General features: G+C 38.0%; 1 long non-coding RNA gene across 2 annotated transcripts; it reads right to left on the reverse strand.

Annotated features, from left to right (window-relative positions):
* Positions 1-220: 220 nt before the first annotated feature.
* LOC116241940 (uncharacterized) lies at positions 221-9,401 on the reverse strand. Of its 2 annotated transcripts, XR_016471729.1 has the most exons (5): positions 9,359-9,401; positions 7,062-7,203; positions 5,629-5,860; positions 5,054-5,315; positions 221-955 (listed from the first exon to the last, which is right to left on the reverse strand). It is a non-coding gene; the product is annotated as an uncharacterized LOC116241940 (long non-coding RNA). The 2 variants fall into 2 exon arrangements; XR_004169621.2 differs by having other exon boundaries at positions 5,054-5,860.
* Positions 9,402-22,422: the final 13,021 nt, after the last annotated feature.

Below are 22,422 nucleotides of genomic sequence, written 5' to 3' on the forward strand. Positions count from 1 at the left end.
TTATGCATATTTATGTGGAAATTCCTATGTTCAAGTTTTTGGACATTGCTCCTCTTCTTATCACTACACCCCACTAAGAAGCATATTGACTTTTGTTTTGTACCCAGATAAGAATAGTTTGTTAAACAGAGAGCAAGAAGAAAAAAATTTCTCTGAAAGTTCTTGTAGAAGAGCTAGAAAAAATACAGTATGGACATTATGACCATTACTATTACTTTATTTATGATAATGACAACAGGAGCATGGGACTGGAACGAACTTCTACGTAGTGTGGTGTCTTCTTCTTACAGTTACCACACCAGATAATCTCCACCCTGCACACTTTCAGCCATCATACGGAGTGGCAGCCAGTGTCTTTTACCCTTAGAAGTGATGGTGAAGTGCTGTACTACACCAAATCTCATTGTGTGCTTCCTGTGCAGAAAAGACATCCAGACATAGTCTAGACAAGTCATGCTAGCTCTTGTAGCAGGTGCTACATAGGAATAGGTTAGCCGAAATTTATGACCAATGATTTCTAGCTCTAAGCTGAAAGAATACTATTTCTTCTGTTTGCAGTGCAAATCACTGCTGGGACAGCTTATGGTGCATATTAACAACATAACCTAGACTTCATCATTTGAGGCTGACACATCCACCCCTCTGGCATTGCATGCCCTTTACCAAAGGGTACCACTTTTCTTTTCCCCTAAGGAAACAAAAATTGAAACCTTTTTAATGCTTTGGGAGCCTTCACTGCGTATATACAGATTTTATTACTGTGACTGTGCTGAAGTGAAAAAACAGGTAATACCTGCTCCCTTCCCTTAACATATAATATCATTCTAGCATTATTATAGCAAACTGTAATGCCAGCAGTGTGAGAATGCTGGGTGAGTCATCATGGTCTACTAAGGCACTTTCCAGCTGTCTCTCTCGCTTTCTGTCTTTGTTTCTCTGGTTTTATTTTCAGCATCTATGGAAAGAAACAATGTGCTTTAAGGTTATCCCGTGACATGCTCTACTTAGAAGAGCTCAAAGAAAGCATAACAGCTCAAAACAGAGGGGAGATTCCCTCTGTGTTGCTGCTACTCTGCCCCAGGCTACCTCTCAGAATGGGGGAAATGAGAGTGTGCTGGGGCTGCTTGCATCCCAAGCTGCAGCTTTGCAGAGGTACTGTCCCAAAATGAGTGTTTCAGCAGCCAAGGAAAGGCTGCTTTTGAAGCACACTTGATAAGAAATGGAAAAACAAAGTAATTCGTTGTGATAACTGACACTGACCCAGCTCTGTCCCTTTCTGAAGAATGTCCCATCTTTCTTGACAGGCTGCACAGAGACCTGTGGGTGCCAAATCTTTGCATGTGCTCAAGGCCAGGTTGGATGGAGCCCTGGGCAGGTTGATTCAGTGGATGGCAATCAGCCCACAGGAAGGGGTTGGAAATGGATGTAATTTGAGCTCTCTCCCAACCCAAATCATTCTATAATTCTATGATTCCATCACCACTGGGTAGCAGTGATCAGGATGTAACTACCTCAAGTATGATTTTAGATAGTAACTAATGATGAACCCTTTAGCAACTTAGAAGACTCTACTACATTCATTATGGACAATAAGCTGGAGAAAGGCAAGACTTAAAGAGTATGTCCATCCATAAGAATTTCAGTAAATGCTCGGTAAAAAAATAGCCTTATTTACCCTTTTCACTTTCTCAAAAAACAACAACAACAAAAACAATAAACAACCCTTTTCGTTAATTTTACATTTTCTACAACCAGTTCATGCAGGCTTTCTTCCTTCCAAAGATAACTTAGCAGAAGAAATATGAATTCTTGTTACACATCTTCATTTTGCAGTAATCTCTGTGGCCTAACACTGAGCACCAGGAATAGATTTTGCAAATCAGCCTGTATATTACATTGTGGTGAGCTTGAAAGGAGAAGGAAAAGAACACCTAGCTATTTATATTTAACAAGTCTTCCCCCCCCCTTTTTTTTTTAAACCACACTATAGAGAGAACCGTGAATTTTAAATGCTAGTTCATTAAAACATCACATGGAAGATGGAAGCTGAGGCAGAGGAAAAGAGCCTAGGTAGATGACAAAGATGTATCAAATCTTGAGGCCAATATTTAGAATAGAGATTACACTGCCATTCCTTAGAGTTATTTAAATGTCTTTCCTGCTTCTGTTTTAACCTCTCTCCTTTCCTACATTTAAGTACTAGGTTTTCACATTTGAGGTTGAGTTAAGATTTAATGATCAAGCAGACTAACGGGGAAGTTCTTAGCAAATGTAGCAACTTCTCTTTTCTCTTTTATTTTTCTCTTTTCTTTTTTCCCCTTCCCTTTCCTTTTTTCCTTCTGTAGTCACTGTTGAATAACTTTCTATTTGCCTATCCAGCTCAAGTTGCCAGTTTCTAACTTCTGAATCAGTTAATCTAGATTTTTCTACTTTCAGAAAGATAAATTTTATTTCCACGTTAGGGAAAGTAGAAACATCTGGGTGGTGGAATGAGACTGCTAATTTTAAAATACAAGACTCTAGTCTGTTTGCAGCTACCTCACAATCAGTTGTTGCTTATCCTACCGTGATACCACTGTAGACAAGAGACAGATTATGTGTGTGTGTATAGATGACTTCATTGGTAGAGAAGATTTTGACTTAGTTTTTGTTAGCAGATGGCCAACTTCTTTTTCATAGAATCATAGAATTATTTAAGTTGAATAAGACCACCATGATCATTAAGTCCAGCCCCCACCCATCCCCACCATGACCATGTTCCTCAGTGCCACATCTCCACAGTTCCTGAACACCTCCAGGGACAGTGATTCCACCTCCTTCCTGGGCAGCCTGTGCCAGTACCTTACCAGTCTCTCCAAGAAGAAATTCTAATAGGTAGCAGATAGTCATTTCTGTAATAGGCATTTCTGTGTAAAGTTTCTCAACTGCTTTTGAAAACTCCACCCTGAATATTAGTATTATTATTAAAGGGAACACGGGGCACAAATATGTGTACTTTAGATTATCTAAAACACATCCGAGTATCATATTTTCTTTTCTCCATCTGTGAAATCTAAATGCAGGATGCCTTATGTTCTTTGTTTTTCTGCGTGCTTTGACCGCCTCCTGAAGGACTCAGAACATCATTTCAGGATCCATGTAGTATCACTTTATCACTGACAATTGTTTTTCTTACACTGGCTCACTGTGAAAATCTATCTTAATAGAATTAATTTCAGGGAGTTTACCTTAATTTAACACGTGTGTGGACAACATTTCTGTATTCTCCACAAAATCATAAAGAAATATAGGATCTGCTTCACCATCTGTTAAACTTCTTAATTTAAATTAAGTAAGCTGAATTGCATTAAAATCATAAAGGATGGGAAGGAAATAATGAAAAATATCCAAGAGCTCATTTAAAAATATGGACACTATACTTCACCTGGCATTAATGGTCACAGCTTTCTTGTAATGTATGCAAATAGTGTTATAGCAATTCATAAAGAGGCATTTATGTAATTAGTTACTTCTTTGTTAGAGATCTTTTTTGCCTACTTACTTAATATCTTAAACAATGAATTCCTCGTCATGCAAAAGGTAGTGCTAGTGAAATGACAGTGCTGTTTATTTCCACTGGGATACCTTTAAACAATGAAACTGCAATCACATAAAAACAAATAGAAGTTCCTGGCTTGTTTTTTGTTATTTATTTTTTTCTCCCCTCCTATGTATCATGGAATGTCTTCAACAGATTACATTGATTAAGGCTAAGATACACGTTTTTTATACTGACATCAGTCTAACTGCAGGTTTACATTTACAGCTTGTCAATGCCATTTCTACACTCCGCATTCTCTCTTCTAATAAGATAAGAATCATTCATCTTCCAATAAATAATACTTCTACTAGTCCTAAACTAAGAAAGTCCTCAAGCTACAAACTGTAAGCTTTCCCCCCATTGTGCTTAGAGCATTTGGAGAAAATGCTTAAAGCATCTGAGCAGTTGCTTCAAGACTGAACTTCAAATTCTTCCTTCTCTTTTTTTCTTTGCTGTTCAGTCTACAGAATAGCTCCAAACAGGACTAGAATTAATCCTCAGATATGCTAAGTTGAGTTTAAATCATTTGTCTTGATCTGGTTCAGCTTTTGTTTTTGAGTGAAGTTAGCTGTACATTTGCACAGCACTGGAAAAACAGGGTCCAGGTCTTCAGACATGACTGCCTGTATAGGATTTGTCTAAGCACATATTCCTACCATGGAGATATCTACATCCAAGATGGACAGGCTTCACTTTGACTTATTACAAGCAAATAAACTCTTTTTGGGATAATAAGTCAAGAATGCATGTTTGTGTATTAGCAAGTAACTATGATATTAATTAGCGTGGATATTTATCTGAACTAGGATTTTACATGAACTAGAAGCTAGCACCTCCTATATCATAGAATGGCTTGGGTTTGAAGAGACCTCAAGAATCATGAAGCTACAACCTCCCTGCTGTGGGCAGAACCAACAGCCTCCACATTTAATACTAGCCCAGACTGCCCAGGGCCCCATCCAATCTGGCCTTGAACACCTCCAGGGATGAATGGGGCATCCACAACCTCTCTGGGCAGCCTGTTCCAGCACCTCAGCACTCTCTCTGTAAAGAATTTCCCCCTGACGTCCAACCTAAATCTTCCTTCCTCCAACTTAAAACCATTTCCCCTTGTCCTGCTGTTATCCACCCTTGTAAAGAGTTGACTCCCATTCTGTTTATAGGCTCCCTTTAGGTACTGAAAGGCTGCAATTAGCCTTCTCTTCTCCAGGCAGAACAAGCCTGGCTCCCTCAGCCTGTCTTCGTAGCAGAGGTGCTCCAGCCCCCTGATCATCTTTGTGGCCCTCCTCTGGACCCCCTCCAACAGCTCCCTGTATGTCCTGCAGATAGATACTTTTTCAGCACAAATGTTGTCTGAATCACTTAAAAATCATTTCCCTCCCTGCAGTAAATATCAGTTCCATATTTCCAATTATTTCCAATCCAGTGAAAATGATATCAGTGAAAACGATATTTCTTAAACATTAAGTTTACCTTTTAAGGCTCTTCTGCATGTTCATCACTTTGTTTTTCAGTATAGTAGGAAGGCTGATCACTTCCATGGAAAAGGGACTCGTCAGGGCATTCTTTCTTCTATGAGGTTTATTTGTTCTTGGAATATTGTCCTTTCAGATTTCATTTAACCAAAACCTGCTGCATTTATTTTGGTCTCCAAAGTGGAAATAATGGAATCTTCCAGTGCCACTTCTCAAAATAGCAACAGCTTAATCCTTGTGATTTTTTTCCTCCCACTGGGCTGGAGGAGAAGAGTCACTTATAAGGAACCCTAATTTAGCATATGGGCTGATTTTCAGCACAATATTGTATCATCCTGAAGGAAATAGCATTCCCTACCATGCAAAGATCCAGGACACCATCAGCAGCCACTTGATTTTTTCCATCTCCAAATAGTATTTGCTCCCCTCCCACCCTTTTTTTTTTTTTTTCTGAAAAGGAACTGCAGCAGGGGAAGGACTGCCTATGTAGTACCTAAGTGTCAGGGCTCTGATCTCACTTGGCTTCCTGGCTGCTATTGCAAATCAACCAAAACTGTCAGAAGACTGCATTACCTTTGTTGCAATTGCCTTTGCAGTTGTGAAGAGTTAAGGAATTCTTCATATAATCAAGATTCACATGATGGTTTCACCCTCTGGAGGAGTTTGAAGCTAGTGTTTTGTTTCTCATTAAAAGGAGACAGATTACATTTATTTTAGAACTTGGATTTTTGCCATTCCATTACTCTGCATCTCGCTGGATCTGGCTCCAGAAATCTTGGTGTGATCCAAGTACCTGCTGTTGCATCTGTAGATAGTAACAAAATTTGAATTACACAGAGTGAATACCAAGTGAAAATTAAGCAAAATCACATGGCTCTAGGGATTCTTTATTATGAAATGTAATATCTCACTAGCTATATTTACTAGATAAAGCACACTTTTTGTTCAGTTTTGCTGTGTTTGAGAGAGAATTTGTGAAAAGATCAGTTTGTTAGTAGGTGGCTCTAAAACAAAATCAGAATTGTAATGAGCACTAATAAAGCAACCTAACTGGGAAAACCTAGCAGAGTCAGCACCTGCCCCGCACAGCAGTGGCTGTGGATGTCTATCATATGACTTCTGAAAGTGAGAAGTCTTCCTTCCCTACTGGCTGTGGAGTCAGCTTAGGAAGTTGTAACTGCAGCCTACATTGCCAGCTACTGGCAAACTGCACTCTGGAAAGCACATGTTCTCATTTTAGAGAGCTTGCAGTGAGAAATCCCTATTCATATCCTACAATCAAGCAATGATCGTGACAATGCGTCTTGCTAGGAGAGCAGGAAAGAGAACCTGTATTTATATTTATCTGCTGTGTAATTTCACACATTTTTCTGTACCTAAGCATAACAGCTAGATACCATGTGATGCATCCCTCATATGCTAATCAATGTGTGGCACTGTTGAAACCCAAGCAGCAGGTAAAGCCAATTCATTCTGCCCAAATTTTGCTTTGGAAAATGTCTCAGTCGTTTTTCCAAAGGAGGCAGAACAACAGCCAAATTAACGGTGTTTGGATTTTTTATTTGAATGATCCCTTTCCACACACCTTTGTTTTATTATGAGGTTATTATGTTTCGCAATAAAAGGTGAATTTTCAGAGCTACCATCAAAATAAAAATCCTCCACTTCTGTTGACATAAAACATTTCAAAACAGAAGGAAAAAATGTCATCCATTTGGGTGGGTATTTTTGGAGATGTTTCAAATGTGCTCCAATTTGGAAGAAAGCCAAACATCAGAATCCTAAAATCCTTTGCAAAACCAAGCAGACATTGTCTGCAATTGCTGTGCTGCTACTCAGGATTACATTCCCCCAGCCAGAACAAGCTCAGCAATTACAACTACTGCCTGAGCCTAAGAAATCTGGCTCTGGTAATGCCATTGATTTTCTTAGTGAGTGAGACTGGTCATTTGCCCTCTCTCTATTTCACTTTCCTTATCTACAGATAGAGGATAAATGCTACTGACCTTCTTTTATAAGTTTTGAGATGTATAGAGGAGAAAGGCAAGGCGTTCATCTGTTCTCAGTATTCCCAGAGATGTTGCAGTGCAAATGGAATGCAGTCTAAGGGCAAGACTTGCCAAAAATATGGTCTCTAGAAAACAGAAACTGAAGAAAATAATCAGAGCAGATCAAAAACAGAAGTAGCTGATCTTAAGTAGAATAGACTTCAAGATGACCCCAAATATTTTAAAAGTTCCATGGAAGATTTTGAAAGGCCGCCTATTAAAGACGACAGTCTAGATGCCCAAGCAGCAGATGAAGTCAGGTCATTTTGCCCAAATTTTACTTTGAAAATTCTCAGTGGAGATTTTTCTAAAGTAGGCAGAACAGTCATGACATCCCCAGTCACTACAGAATATCTAATTTCTGGAGACTTTCATGCTCTGAGCAACCAGATCTTACTGTAGGCGTCCCTGTTCACTGCAGGGGAGTTGGACCAAATAACCTTTAAAATGTCCCTTCCAACTCAAACAATTCTAAGATTCTGTTAAATAAACTTGGCTAAAGAAATCAGTACATTTTCAGTACATCTTCATTGTTTTTGAAATTATTTCTTAATCACCCACTACTGTCTGTTCCACATTATGTTATTAGGACCTTAAGTCTGATCCCATCCCTGAGCTGTCACTCAAAGTGCATAGTGATTTGGATTTTTTTTTTTTTTTGAGGAAAGGAAACTTCTTGAAGCAATAGGATCAACAAAAGAGAAAATCAGGCTGGAAAAAAACCCAGGATCTGTTCATGACAGACACTGGCACAGTATGTTATGTCTGTGCAGTATCTATGAATAGCTTCTTTATTTTTATAGTCACAGGAAGGTACAGTACGTGTCACCTCTGAAATGTAATGAATCTAACATTCCAGTAAATGAAGTAAAATTGTAGACCTCAAGTATGTATCTTTAAAGATGTCTCAGGCAATTAATCTTTTCCAGCAGGAAAATTGGCTTTCTTACTTTTTAGGTTACCTGAAGAGATATCCACAATACTATGCCATATAACATATGGTCTTAAATATACCTCAGCACATAAGCACAGGACAGAGGAGCTGGAAAGGGCTGAGTGGGATCTACTGGTTTTCCCTTATAAGTTAAGGGAACAGGGCATAGTTCTTTAAGTGTTTGATCTTTATCAATATAAAAGGTAATTGCACCTTATTTTACAGTGCACCCCACATCATTGTGAAATTCTGGTCAAATTTCACAGCGTCATTCTTTTGCCCTCATTCTGTCCTTTCTTGGAAGTTTTTGCCTTTCCTGTCCTACCTGTGGGAAGCCTTGAGGAGTGTGTACAACTGAGTGATGCCCTTTGCTCTGAACTCTGGGTCCTCAAGCTAATCTTACTCATGTCCTAGGATGACAGGATGACCTGCGTGCTGATCCAAGAGATCCATGCTGCATGCAGCCAGAAGCTCCTGGTTATGTGTCAGGCATTGTACATGCTCAGAAGAAAATTATAAATGGGTTTCTTTTCTTCACTTTTCTATTGAAGTAAAGCCAAACTGAGAGACTTTAGATATCTTGCTAGTTAAAAATAACCAACATGTAACTACTGGCATATAGATGGCAATCTGATCTCAGTTATAAGGAATACACATATTTTCAAATACCCAAACCCTATGAATGTCTACTAAAAGCAGCAGAAAGTATTTTTTTTCTTTTGCTTGTTCTTCTGCCTGATCCTTGTGCCTCAGCTTTATTAGGTAGAGGGAATTTCATGCCAAGGTATGGTAGGATTCGGGTTGCCACAGGATAATCATTACTACCCATGTTGTTCAGACTCGCTCCATCAAATTTCTTAATTTACACATCCTCAGTCACCTTCAATCTTGCACAGGACATGTCCAAAGGTAAAATAAATCAGCTTTAATTAAGCAAGATTTACAGCCAAAAGTGCAAGCAGGTTATAATCAAAGTAATGCAACTGCAACCATCAAGTATATTAATCTGCTGAACATTTTTCCAGTTGGTAGTTAGCTAGTCAGAACTTTTTACAGAATCAAAGAATTATAAGGTCTGGAGATCAAGTCCAACTTCTGCTAAAGCAGGTTCCCTGCAGCAGGTTGACAGAACCACAGAATTGTAGGGGTTGAAAGGGACCTCTGAAGATCAAGTCTACATTTCCTATATATCTCACTTTCGTTAGTGGAAAGTAAGATATTGTATAGTCAATGAATATAAAGATGTTATAATTATGAAATAAACAAGAGAGTTTGGCAAAGCAGACTATAACAACAAAAAAGAAGAAGGTAGAAAACTTACCCACATCCAAGACTTGCTGCAAAACTCCACAGGAGGGATCTCCAGAAGAGATTCTTTCCCAGTGGTAGTCAGCTCTTAAATGGGTCTAGGAGAAGTGGAGCCAGGCTCCACCCCTTCCAGCAGCACAGGTGAATTGCCTTCACCTGTGCTCCCAGGGCTGATTCATTGCTCGCCTCAGGTTATCAATCAGAGGTTCAGGCCGTGATTCAGTAGTTCCCATACAGATATACAGATGAAGTTAAAAAGATATATTGGATGAAGTTAAAAATAACATACAGAGAACATCCAGTAGACATATCACTGTTACAGACTTTATAATTTCATTACCATCCATGACTTTGTTGTATTAAAATTAGTTGTTCAGGTATTTTACTATACTGATAGAGAGTCCGTGAATGACACAGCAGCAATGCAGGAGACAGGTCTGGTATCATGTGCCATTGTATCCACTTCATCATTTTCTGTGTTAACTCTTCATTTTCAGCTTCTGCCATTACAGGTGACTTCTGTTAAACTGGTGGTTACAAAAACCTGGAGTTAGAAGGGTGGTCAGGACTGACAGTAATTCATCACATTGACCACAAATGAATCATTTGCAATGATCTAACCATATCATAGAAAGCTTAAGTCGTTAGTCAGTAGCTTTTCATTATCAAATCTGCCCTTTTAATTCATGACCTCTCCTGACAAAATTCTGATATCCCAAGCTTCAGTGTCACAGCCCAATAGACACACACAGAGCTAAAAGTAATCCAAGCTTCACAGCTTGCACTGAACAAGCAAAAGTAGTAAACCAGTCCTTGGAAATGCTTCCTCTGATGGGACATTTCTTCCCTCATCACCGCCTCTTTCTTATGTTATCAATTTCACAGATGAACACCAGAGATGCCCACTGATGTGAGTCTACCTGCTATGAAAAAATGTCCAAACATAAAGAGAACAATGAATTATGCTTTTTTTTTTTTTTTCTCATAAAGTACAAGTGGAACAAACTGGATTTTTCTTCAGTATTTTAAAAAATATAACAGCTTTAAAGCTCATCTAAACTTGCAGTTCAGCTTGAAGATCTGTCATCCCTTACTGGAAGGATAGTTTCTATGCTTTTTACCCCCTAAATTCAGCCAAAGAAATTGAAAACCACTCACAGAGTCTTCTCTGAATGATGACCACTTCTGAAAGCCTTGTAAGTCAAGGCAATCTGTGTGAGTTTGGGAGCCCTTCTGTGAAACGAGTTTCCACAGAACAGTTTTTGGAAACAACATCAATTTAATAAGCTATCTTTCTTAAAACTGAATATTTCATAAAGTTGAGTTGTTTTGAACACTCTTCCAGAACAAACATAGTGAATCTTTGGTTAGAGAAACCCTGCATCTAGAAAACTAGAAAAAAAAAAAAAAAACCCACAACTATTATTTTCATGGATGTGCATCATCTGCATGGATCTGCATGGATCTGCATCATCTTACACCAGTTGGGTCATGTTGTTGCCTTAGTTGAGACAGTTGAGTAACATTCACTCTGTACTCCCAGATGTAAAGCAGAATGGCTAGGCTGAGGACACATTATTTACAGTCAGGAATACTGAGGCCTTAAGCTTTCATGGAGATCAAGGGTATTGCCTGAAGCAAAGCCATATAGGCAGTAAATACTTAAGGAATGCCTGCTTTAATTAAAGGCAAAAAAAAAGGATGAAGTGCATTATTTAAGGTCATCCTGAAGGAAATCAGTGGTGCTGAAGAGAGAGGCCATGGCTCTTGGCTGAGGGATCCTGCTCTTTCCTCAGGATCACAGGTCTCCCAGGTCTCCCAAGGGAGGCACCTCTACATTTCAGGCTACAAAGCACTCCTAATGTGGATGCTGCTGTGATGATAAAATTGGCTTACTATATTCTTACAGTAAATCTCCCTCCATGAAGGCAAAGATAACCTGTATGTCCTTGTGCATTCCCATTTCTGCTGCTATTGTTTGGGTTGTTTATGTTTTGGTCGTCAGCTTCAGCACTTCTCAAGCCACTGGTGATACCACCAAAAAGATGTGCTTGGAACCAGAGCATGGTAAACTAATATTCTGTGTATCTTAGAGACCTTTTCTGGGAACTGATAGAGTTACATGGATCTCAATTATCTCTGTGCGTCCATTAGCACGTGCCAGCATTCCCTATGGATTCAGAGAAGTCTTTCAATACTTTATGTGAACTCAGTAATACACACTTTAATACCAGATATTATATCATTCTTCCTAAAATAATTCAGACAGTGGTCTGGGCCTTGTCCAAGGGAGAGCTGTCAAATGCTGAAGGAGCTGCATGGGTGACTATTAAATGATAGGAAGAAGTTTGTTGCTGCACCCAACAGCTATAATCCAATGAAGAGAGAAGGGCTAGTAAGGAAATGGAACTACTGGGAAAACAACAACAACAAAAACAAAAAACAAAAAACCTGCAGCTGGAAATTTTACAACATCACTGATATCAGTGGACAAGAAATGTAGCAGTGCTATTAATGAACTCATGGAGAACGATTCTATACACTGGGACCTCATGCTCTTTAACTTGACAAAGTGAACCTATCTGTTAGAATCAACAAAGAAAAGAAAAAATTGACCACAGAAAGGTAACAAGATCTACTAGTAAAAAAAAAGCAAGAACTAAACAAATTCAGACTAGAAATTACTAGTGCTATTTAGGTGGTAGTTCTTTTATGGTAGGGACTTTCTATTGCTTCCACTGTGACTTGGGTAAATGAGTTTGAACACTCTTTCACGATACATGCTGATACTACAAACAGTCATTAATTCGGGGATTAACTATGTCTTAGTTATGCAAAATCTCATATTAGATGATGATAATCTTGCCTTAAAACCCAGGAATCACTGGCAACAAGAAGGATTTAATCCAAGAGATAGTGGCCTAAAGTGGAGTAAATGCATCAAATCTGGGGATGCAGAATATGAAAAAGAACGCTTAAATGGTGCCTTATAATAAATCCAGAGGGAATAATTTAATCCTATCATTAGGCACTGACTGAAGTGAACATCCATTTAACTGTGAACAGAGATAAAATTGCCTGTGCATTGTGCTGCCCACACTGGGGCTCTGCCTGTGAAGCATGTGGTGGCATGTCCAATCAAGAGCTGAGGTGAACTTCCAAGGTGAGAATGTGGCCATGCCATGCCTGTACTGACATAACAGCATTGGAATGCTGGTCTGAGAAGGCAGCTGCCTGCCTCTGATGTGCATCTTGTCTTCACCGAGAAAGATTCATATTCCTGGACAAGCATTAGTGATTTTGTTTTTATCACCACTCCTGCTTGGATTTTCTGCACCTTCCTTAAAGAAGGATTCAACAGCATCCCTGCTGCTCTTCTGCGCTTGCTTTCACCACACTGTGTTTTGGCCAAGCTGGTATCTATCTACTGCAGTTCTTTTCTGCCTAGACCTCTTTGTACCTTATGAATCTGCACAGGGACAGACAGCTTCTACAGAATTAGAAACATCTCTGAATTCTTGTTTCATGCTGTCTTTTTCCAAACTAAGATGGTGGACACACCATCTACCCCTTCATCCACATCTACCCCTTCATGCCAGTGCCTGGAGCTCCTATGACATCCCAGTGCTTTCAGAAAGAGAGTGACCTTTGAAAAGAAATTTTGCCTTGATGATAAATCATATCTAATCTAATCTATTTTAAATAGACTCTTAGATATTAATATTTATGTTTTAGTAAGTATATATATGTATTATACAAATAATTATACTACACTATGCTCAAATCTAATTATAGATCCATTGTGGCAGGAACTCTCAATTTGAGGGAGAGAGAAAAGATTGGAGTTGAATAAATAATAGATTTAAAGGATTGTAACAAATGGACTGCAGTGGCTCAGAAGGCATAGGAATTTGAATTTTTGTAAGGATTTATTATGTTTACAGTATCCGTGTTAGCAAAAACTGCAACTGCATAAGCAAAACTTTTTTTCAGCTGACATTGCACACAGCAATTATTTTCCTCTTTTCGCTAAAGAAAGAGGAGGCTTTTTATGAATTAGTGTACTGCAATACTAAGTTTTATATTATCTATAAACTAAGGTAATAAAAAATGTCCCATCGTTTTAACCTTGGAATCCAAGAGGGGATGTGGTGGATGTATAAAAATTGAATGCCCTCCAGTGGCTGGTTAACTGGTCAGTGCTGATGAGTGGGAGTTTACATCTATCCTGTAGAAGTGTATTTTCTCTGCATTTTCTTCTAGAGGGATCTCTGACATTTAGGCCGCATTTCCAAAATGGCTAGGCCATGTAACTAATCTGCTGGTAAGAAGATGCGGAGACCTTGACCAAAGCTTTTTTGTCCACCTTGAAGGCCAGGTAAATCCAAAGCATTTCTCCCATATCAGAGTGTTTTTTTGTCACATTATACATCTTGCAAACAAGATGCTTCAATCTGGAAAATAAAGCATTTATGCACGGTCTCTCTCAGAATGCATAACCTAGAGTTATTCAGGTGCATACTTGTCTAAATAAAGTTGGTGTCTTGAGTTGCAGTTGTAGGGTAGGTATATAAGATAGTAACACCCTCGCTATTCAAAGAATTATAAATTCTATAGTACCTTACTTCAATGCTGCATTCCAGAAAAAGAAAGGATAAGCACTTCATTATCACATCATCAAAAGAAAATTATGCTTAAATATATTTTGATGCAAACTCTCACTCCATTCACTGACAGTTTTGGATGAAAAGCTGAACTGGTCCGAATGAAACAAAATTTTACCCTTCTTTTTATCTTCTTGTTTTGGATCAAAGCAAATATGCAAAGCAAACAGAGACTCTCTGTTTGAATACAGAAAGGCAGTTCCATAAGCACGGGTTTTGAAGAAAGTTATACAGATGTTTTATTCTTCTAAATTAATTTAGCTAGTATGTGAAGCCAAGTCTACTGTAGCTGAGCTGGTTGTTTTGGAGACTTATCTATTTCCCATTTTTCAAGAATACCTATTTATTTCTGAACTTCTCCCTATGCTTTAACAAAATATTTTCTTGTGTTCTCTCTGAACATAAAAATCCTGAAAATTAAAGATGATATAGTATCATCTTTATTTTGATGTTCTATTGTGTGTCTGCTTATAGTGCTTCCAAATCCTATAGTAAAAGAGCTACTAAATGATTGCTCATAGAAGTTATGCCCTACTTTGAATGAACTGATTTTTGCTGATGTCCTTCCAGCAAGACAAGCAGCAATTGCCAGAATTAAATGGCATTATAAAACCCTGTCTTTGCTAATTTTTCAGTACCTAGGCTATCTTCACTTCATTTAAGGACTTATTTATTTTTGTCAGTAAGTGAAAAATCAAAAATAAGGAAAAAATTAGGCAAGAATAAACTTTCAAAAGCAGCTTTGGATCTTTGGTTTTGACTTGTAATTTCAGAAATTAAATTATACAATCAAAAGTCATAGAATCACCAAGGGTGGAAAAGATCTTCAAGACCATCCTGTCCAATCATCCACCTATCACCAATATTTTCCACTAACCCATGTCCCTCAAAGCAACATCTAAATGTTTCTTGAACACCTCTGGGGATAGTGATGTCCATCTCTGAGTATAATTCTCATTGAAAAGCAAAATTTTTCTTGAAAAAGAAAATTTTTCCACCTTTTATTTCTCTAAGACATTTTTTATCCAGTTTTTTTTTTTTTTTTCCCTGCTCATTGTTTTGCATAGCTTAAAAATCTATTATCTACAAAGTTTCTGCTGATTTCTTTGGATTTTCACATGCTCACAAGCATTGTCTCTATTATCATGTTTTTCATGTGCCTGGGCACATATTTCTAAACTGATGCTTTATGTGAGAAACGTAAGTGAGGTCTTGCTAATATGTGACATTTCATAGCACCGAATTCAAATGCCAAATACTTTCAAATCTAACAACTCTGCATGCACAACATTTCTATTATCATGCTCCCATCTTTTACTGAAATAGGCAAAGTAGCAGTTTTTGCAAGTTAGTGATTTTTGCTTTCAAATTTCTATTTGTACCTTGTTAATGGCAATCACATTACAATTGCCTGAACTTGAAATGTATATTATTTGGACTTTGGACGTCATCAAGCCTCACAGATGTCAGTAACACCACAGTAACTGGGAAGAAGTGACAGTACTGGAACTTGTAATTTTAGTGTGCAAATTTATAGGTTTAGTTAAGGTCAAGTTAAAAAGGAAGATGGCTTTAATCTGCTCAGCAGTTGTTCAAATTGTCACACAAAGTTGGTGCTGTTTCTACTTTCTTTTGTGAGCTGGTTCACTGCATTTCTTCTTGACTTCCTTGTTTTGGGCCCATTGCTTATTGTCTCTGAAACATTAATTCCCACTGGTTGAGAACAAAGAGCTCCCTATACTCATCAGTGGTGTGGAAATTTGCTGCCTCTATTGTGTGTCACTAGCTTGGCAAGCTGGTTTGATGATACAAACTATTCCCAGCATAATCCATCTTGTTGTCTTTCCCCAAAGGGAAAATCACTTTCATTAGAGGCCAAAAACTATACATGCCACTGGGATCACAGGACTCCTTATTACTATTTTTTTTCATTGTTGACAAAACTAGCAGTGCCAAGAATTAAAATGTTTCTGAGGAAAATGATTGCACTATGTATATGCATTGAAGACAATATCCATTTTTAGCTTCTGACCCTTCTATTCAATTCCTATTCAATTCCTTTTCTTTTAATAATAGCAATCAGTACTTACAAAGGACAAAAATTTCCATCAGATAACAAATATTACCACATAGTACAATTACTATGTAATGAATCAGGTCTCATCAAAGAAGTCCTGGTTCTTCCTTATTTCTTACATTCTGTTCTTAGAAACAAAAGGAGTGCATCTGTAACCTCATTTTTACAACCTAGCAGAAAGAATGGGAAGAAGTTCAGGTCATCTTAAAACAAAACCAACAGGGATAATGAAATGCCAATGGCAGATTTGAGATCCACTGTAACACAAAGGTCACGTTATTGTTCCAGGGGCACCCTGCAAGCTATTTGGCATAATTTCTCCTATGTCCAATGAAGTTAAGGAAAACCCTGGAAACCTTTGTTCCAAGCAGAGGGATTAATTCAACACTCCTAGCATAGTCCAAAAAAGACTGGATTACCATTTGAAGAGATTATATATATTCCTGCTTTAAAAAGTTGTATAATTCTGGTACTGACACAAGATCACCTAAAATTGATCCTGTCTCTGTCTGCAGGCAGTAGAGGAAGTGTGCAACTCAAAGAAGGATACAAGAATAGAGCAAGTCTATAATGATGCTTCCCCAGGACTCTCCCAAATCCCACACTTTCTGCAGCTTAGACTCCCAGCTGTTTGCAGACTGCTGCCTGAGTTTTGTTTTTGGTGTCTCACCAGTTGAGAATGACTTTCTCTCTGTTCCTACACGTATCCTTTAAAAGAAAGCTAAAGCAAGAGGAATATTATTTTTATAGTCACTTCTGTGAACTTCTATAACTTTCTTGTCAACTTACCTTTTATAGGCTTGTTTCAATGGCATTATTTTCAGAAGTTATGGACAGAACCAATCCCACCACCATTATGATGTTTACCTCTCAGGCATCCATTGGTGGGCACCTTCAGGGAGCAATTAAACTCACCTGTTAGTTGCCACTAATTTTAGGATCACTCACATTAAAATATGTTATTCGCTCTCTGGCTTCTGAAAGGATACATAGAATGTAAGTACACAGACATGTAGGAACCTGTAGGTCATATACAGACATGTATATATCCATAGAGACTAATCCTTTGCAACTCAATCCTATCCCAGCACAATCGTTTGGGAGTTCAGTTTGGTAGGATAGAATGTGGTATGTAAATGGTATGATAGAATGTGGTATGTAAATGGTTTGAATTCAGTTTTCTACCTTTCTTTTTTTGATTTTGTTTTGTTGGTTTTGTTTCTTTGTTTCTGCAACTGAAAGAATAATCTCATTTTTTCACGGGAATTTGCCTATTTTTGGAAGAGTCAAAATTATAATATTTTAATCAGAGACTGAAAACAGAAATTGAATAAAAATATTGTGTTATATGCTTCATTGTTTCATCAGAATTATCATTTGCTCCCCTGGATTTCTATTTCTTACTAAGGACCTGTATGAACTACAGCCTCTGCCTGGAGTTGTCCATTCTCTCCCAAGGGAGAGAGCTCTCCTCTGAACAAACAGTAGAAACAGATCTTGAAGAATTTGTTCCCTAAGTATTTTGTCCAATGTAACTACTGAAACAAGTTCTAACAGTTAGTTACAGATTTTACAGTTAGTGTACAATATATAATTAGTTCTGAGCCCAACCGAGTGATCTTTGCACCTTTCCTATTGCAGTTGCGTCCTTCAGGTACTTATATAGAGAGATTAGTTGTTTTTATTTAATCTCAGTTTCATAGGATATCTATGAATTTTTGTATGGAATCCAGTAATCTGGAGTGTGAGTGATTTCTCTACTAGGTTAAGTAGTTCATTGTCTACTTCAAAAACTTTTTTTTTTTTCCCTCATTTCTTATTTCATTCACTTTTAATATCTTCAGAGTTTGGGAACAGCTTCTCTTTTTTTCTTTGGGATTTCTTCTTTATTTCCTTTGTCTAATTAATGACAATAAGGCTGTGGTAGCATCAACATGTAACAGCAGTGGAAGATTCCATATATCTTTCGTGAAAAACTGTCTCCTTGTGATTGCTGACATTGAGAAGAGAGCTTCACTGAGGCAGCCTCAGGACAGAGCCCTGCTCAGTCATGGAATGGAGTGACTCAAGAAAATTTGCAATGAAAACTGAAAGGTTCATGTGGAGACTGTCACCATCTGTATGGCACTAAGAGCTTGGCTTCAAGATTGAATTTTGAGTGTTTCTCAATTCTATTTGCAATATCAACAAAGGGAAAACTCCTCTGACACTTCTAGGATATGAACAGTTAATTCAAAGTATCTTATCTGTTAAAAATAATTGTAATTAAAGATTCCAGATTTTTTTCTTCTCTATAGAAAACTGTAAGAGGGCAGGAACTGTGATAATGCAGTGTTAAAACCTTATCTTTGGCATTTTTATAGCAACAACACATACTGCTTGCTAATTGCAGCAGAATATTTTTAGAGCAGTGCTACCATCATCTTATATTTGTTATTCCTTGGTAATATTCCCCAGAGAAATAAAATGGAAGAAGAGGAATATAACAAGTTGCATTTCTAGATGAAGGTACCTTTAATAGATATGTTATCACAAAATGACCAAGATTTCTTATTTTCAAAACTAATATGCTGCCATCTGTAAATCTTACTGAAGAAGCAGTCAATATGATTTTGTAGACAGCATCAGATTTTAGTTTTAAAGATTATATAAATTGCTGTTGTTATTCATATTTATACCAGCAGGCAACTCTACAATTGAGACAGATTTTATGAAATTAATTCTGTGTTTAATAAAACAAAAAGTAACTGGGAAAAAAAAAGGGGGCAAAGACTCCAGTTCTTTCAATGTCAGATGTTAACAATTTTTTTTTTCTCTCAAGAAATGCTAATGAAATTGTGTGAAAATGATAAAGAACTGTGACTATGCCCAAACTCGTGTTTACTTGTGTTAAGTTTTGCATTTCAATATGAACACTCTTGAAACTGCAAAATAATCAGGGACCTATTTTTACCTTACTCTTCTCTTGTTTCAGTGACAAGTCCAACTGGGAGATCAAATTAGCACTGTACAAATTGTGTAAGTTAAAGTGTATCTTTGGAATTATGCTTCCAGGTAATAGGCAATTTTCAGGGATCCATACACATTCTGTTGACAGCAGGTGTTTCACAAAGAAGCTTATGAACATGTTTTTGAGTGACTTTGCAATGCATACTTGAGGAGCTTCAGGCTACAAACCAGTGGGAGAAATACTGTTCCTTTTTGTTATTCCTTTTTGCTGTAAAGTAGCATAACTTCACCAAATGAAGTCTTTATATCCATGCTGAACTTGACATGACTCATATATGATGCTGATTATTAAAACATAGTGTAAATCTATGCATTTCATTGCTTTGTATATAGGTATACATATATATACTTATGTATATATGTGTGTGTGTGTATATATATATTGTTATCCATGCAGAAGTAAGTTTTTTTTAACAAAATTCCTCATTATTTTTCTGGAAGGTCTGAATTTGCTTCTCCTCCCCCCCACCTGAGCAATGGGCCCAGGTGAAGCTCATGAGGTTCAACAAATCCAAATGCAAAATGTTGCACCTGGATCAAGGAAACATCCACTACCAATACAAACTGGGAGATGAAACAACTGAGTGCAGCTCTGCTGGAAAAGACCTGGAAATGCTGGTGGATGTGATGCTGGACATGAGCTAGCAATGTGGCCTCACAGCCCAAAAAGCCAGCTGTTTTCTGGGCTGGGTCCAAAGAAGCATGGCCAGCAGGGTGAGGGAAGAATCCTGCCCCTCTGCTCTGCACTTGGTGAGGCCTCACCTGGAGTGCTGTGTTCAGATGTGGAGTCCTCAGTACAGCAGAGACATGGAGCTGTTGGAGCACATCCACAGAAATGCTCCAAGGGATGGAACACCTCTCCTGTAAGGACAGGCTGAGAGAGCTGCAGCTGTTCAGCCTGGAGAAGAAAAGGTTGTAAGGTGACCAGAGAGTGGCCTTTCAGTATCTAAAGGGGACAGACTTTTTAGCAAGGTTTATGGTGATAGGAGGAGAGAAAATGACTTCAAGCTAAAAGGCAACACAAATAGGTTGGATATTAGGGAAAATTTCTTCCCAGAAAGAGTGGAGAGGCACTGAACCAGGGAGGTGGTGGAGTCACTGTCCCTAGAGGTGTACGGGAAAAGTGTAGATGTGGCACTGAGGTACAAGGTTTAGTGGGCACGATGGGGATGGGCTGACAGCTGGACTAGATGACCTTAGTGGTCTTTTCCAACCTTAACAATTTTATGATTTAGGTAAATTATATAGAAAAAGTCTTTTACAGTGAGAGCAATGGGGCACAGGAACAGGTTGTCCATAGATGTGGTGGATGCCCTGTCCCTGGAGACTTTCAAGGCTAGGCTGGACCAGTCCATGGGCAACCTGAACTGGCTGTATATGTCCCTGTTCATTCTGGGGAGCTGGACTCGGTGATCTTTAGTGGTCCATTCAAATTCTAAGGATCCTATGATTCTACTATTGTTTCTCTCTTGCTCTCTTTGGTTTTGGATTATTAGCTAGAAGACATATGCCTACTCCACTAGAGAAATATGTTATTTAAGAAAAAATAAAAAGAGAGGAAAAGAAAAAAAAGAGGAAAAAAAGAGAAAAAAAAAAAAGGAAAAAGAAAGGAAAAAAATGTGCATTCATTCTGATCATATTCCTCATTCATGCAGTTGTGACTGACTTGAAGTTTCCCCAGTATAAAAGCTTACTTGATTTCTGGATTCAAATCTGTTCCTTGTGATAGAACTACTGATAAAAGAAACACAGTGTTTAAACTTTGCTATTTCTACAAATGCCTTATTTATAACCTGAGGTTCACACCTCATTCTAAGATTAAAGCATGGTATGTAAGGTTTTTAAAGTGGTAGACACCAAGAACTAAGTCAAGGTATTGCTGCATTATAGTATGTTGCAGGAGTCAAGAAGTAGCATAGATAGATTCAAATACATTTTTAATTACCATATGTCCACTGCACTCAAATGCATTACTGTTGGATTTACAGTAGTTGCTGTTACATAATACATCTAAGGACCAAAATGAAATTAGAGCCTCCCATGACAAGTGTTATAAAGACACATAATGAACGTCCATCGAATCTTCAAAATGTGTACTGGACAATTAATTCTGTGAACTAAAACCACCTATCTTACCTACTAGTAAATTCATCTTTCTTGTGTTATCTTATCATCCATTGACTTTGCAGAGATCCCCATGACTAGGTTGTCATTATTTTTTGTTGTTGAAACTAACATGATTCTCACCTGGAATAAATGCAGATAAATAACCCATATTTAAGTCGAATCAAATATTATTTGCCTTATTAAGCTGTAAAGCTTACAGCTTTGGAATATGGAATTTACTATCAAAATAGCAGTGAATAATTGAAATAACCTACTCTGCTGATAAGGCAGAAACCTGCTGTAGGTTATTGGAATTGGGCCCTATGTTAAAAATGTTGTCTCAGTCTTACATAGAAAGCCCAAAAGATAACAGTAATGAAAGATGAAGAATGGAGTCAGTCACTCTCCATTTTCAAGGTGGAGAGAGGAAACCAGAAAGGTTGTCTGGCCTCATGTCTTCCCTAGTCTATCATAGTCAATGGAAAGGAAATACTGTCCTCTGGAGGCTATGACTGAGCAGCTTAATTAGGTTTCTGCACTTATTTGTCCTCTCATTAGCTGCAGCAGGAGCTTGCAAGTGGTAATTCTCACTCTGCTAGCCTTAAAATTTTGGATATCTGTTGTAAGAAAAGTCTGGACAGAGCCTCCATCTCACTGGGAGAGTTGTACATTTGAGTCATCATTTAGTGCACAGAAATTTTTGTTTCAATGGACACTGACAATGGAGGTGTCCAGTTCCCAAAGCTCTCTGCTCATCTCTCACAAGATATTTCCATCATGGTATGCCTGCTGTATGTGCTCTAATGCACTACCAACACTACTAGAAGAAGAAGACCTGGATTTGATTTGTATCCTTCTGTACAAGGGGAATCATGCAGCTGAATCGATTATGCATCTTGAACCTCCGTAGCATTCGTGTTCCTCTGAAGCAGAGGGAATTGATTTACCCTATATGAGCTGAAAGTACTGCCATCTACCAGCTTGTACCCATGTCTGAGATTGAGACAGCATTTCTAAATATTGCTCATAAGCCATCAGAGTTGAAGTCTCATAGTAGACCACTAGTGGCAACAATAAATGCTATATTAAAAGTACATTAAGTCACATAATTGTTCAAAACAAATAATACAAAAAGAAATGTTATGTCTGCTTATGAAACTTAAACAGAGTGCTGGTGTAAATGTTCATCATAAAGCCGTATTTTATGATGCATTATTCTAC

Source organism: Phasianus colchicus, chromosome 1 (assembly GCF_987193195.1).
Source record: "Phasianus colchicus chromosome 1, bPhaCol1.hap1.1, whole genome shotgun sequence".
NCBI classification, from domain to species: Eukaryota; Metazoa; Chordata; class Aves; order Galliformes; family Phasianidae; genus Phasianus; species Phasianus colchicus.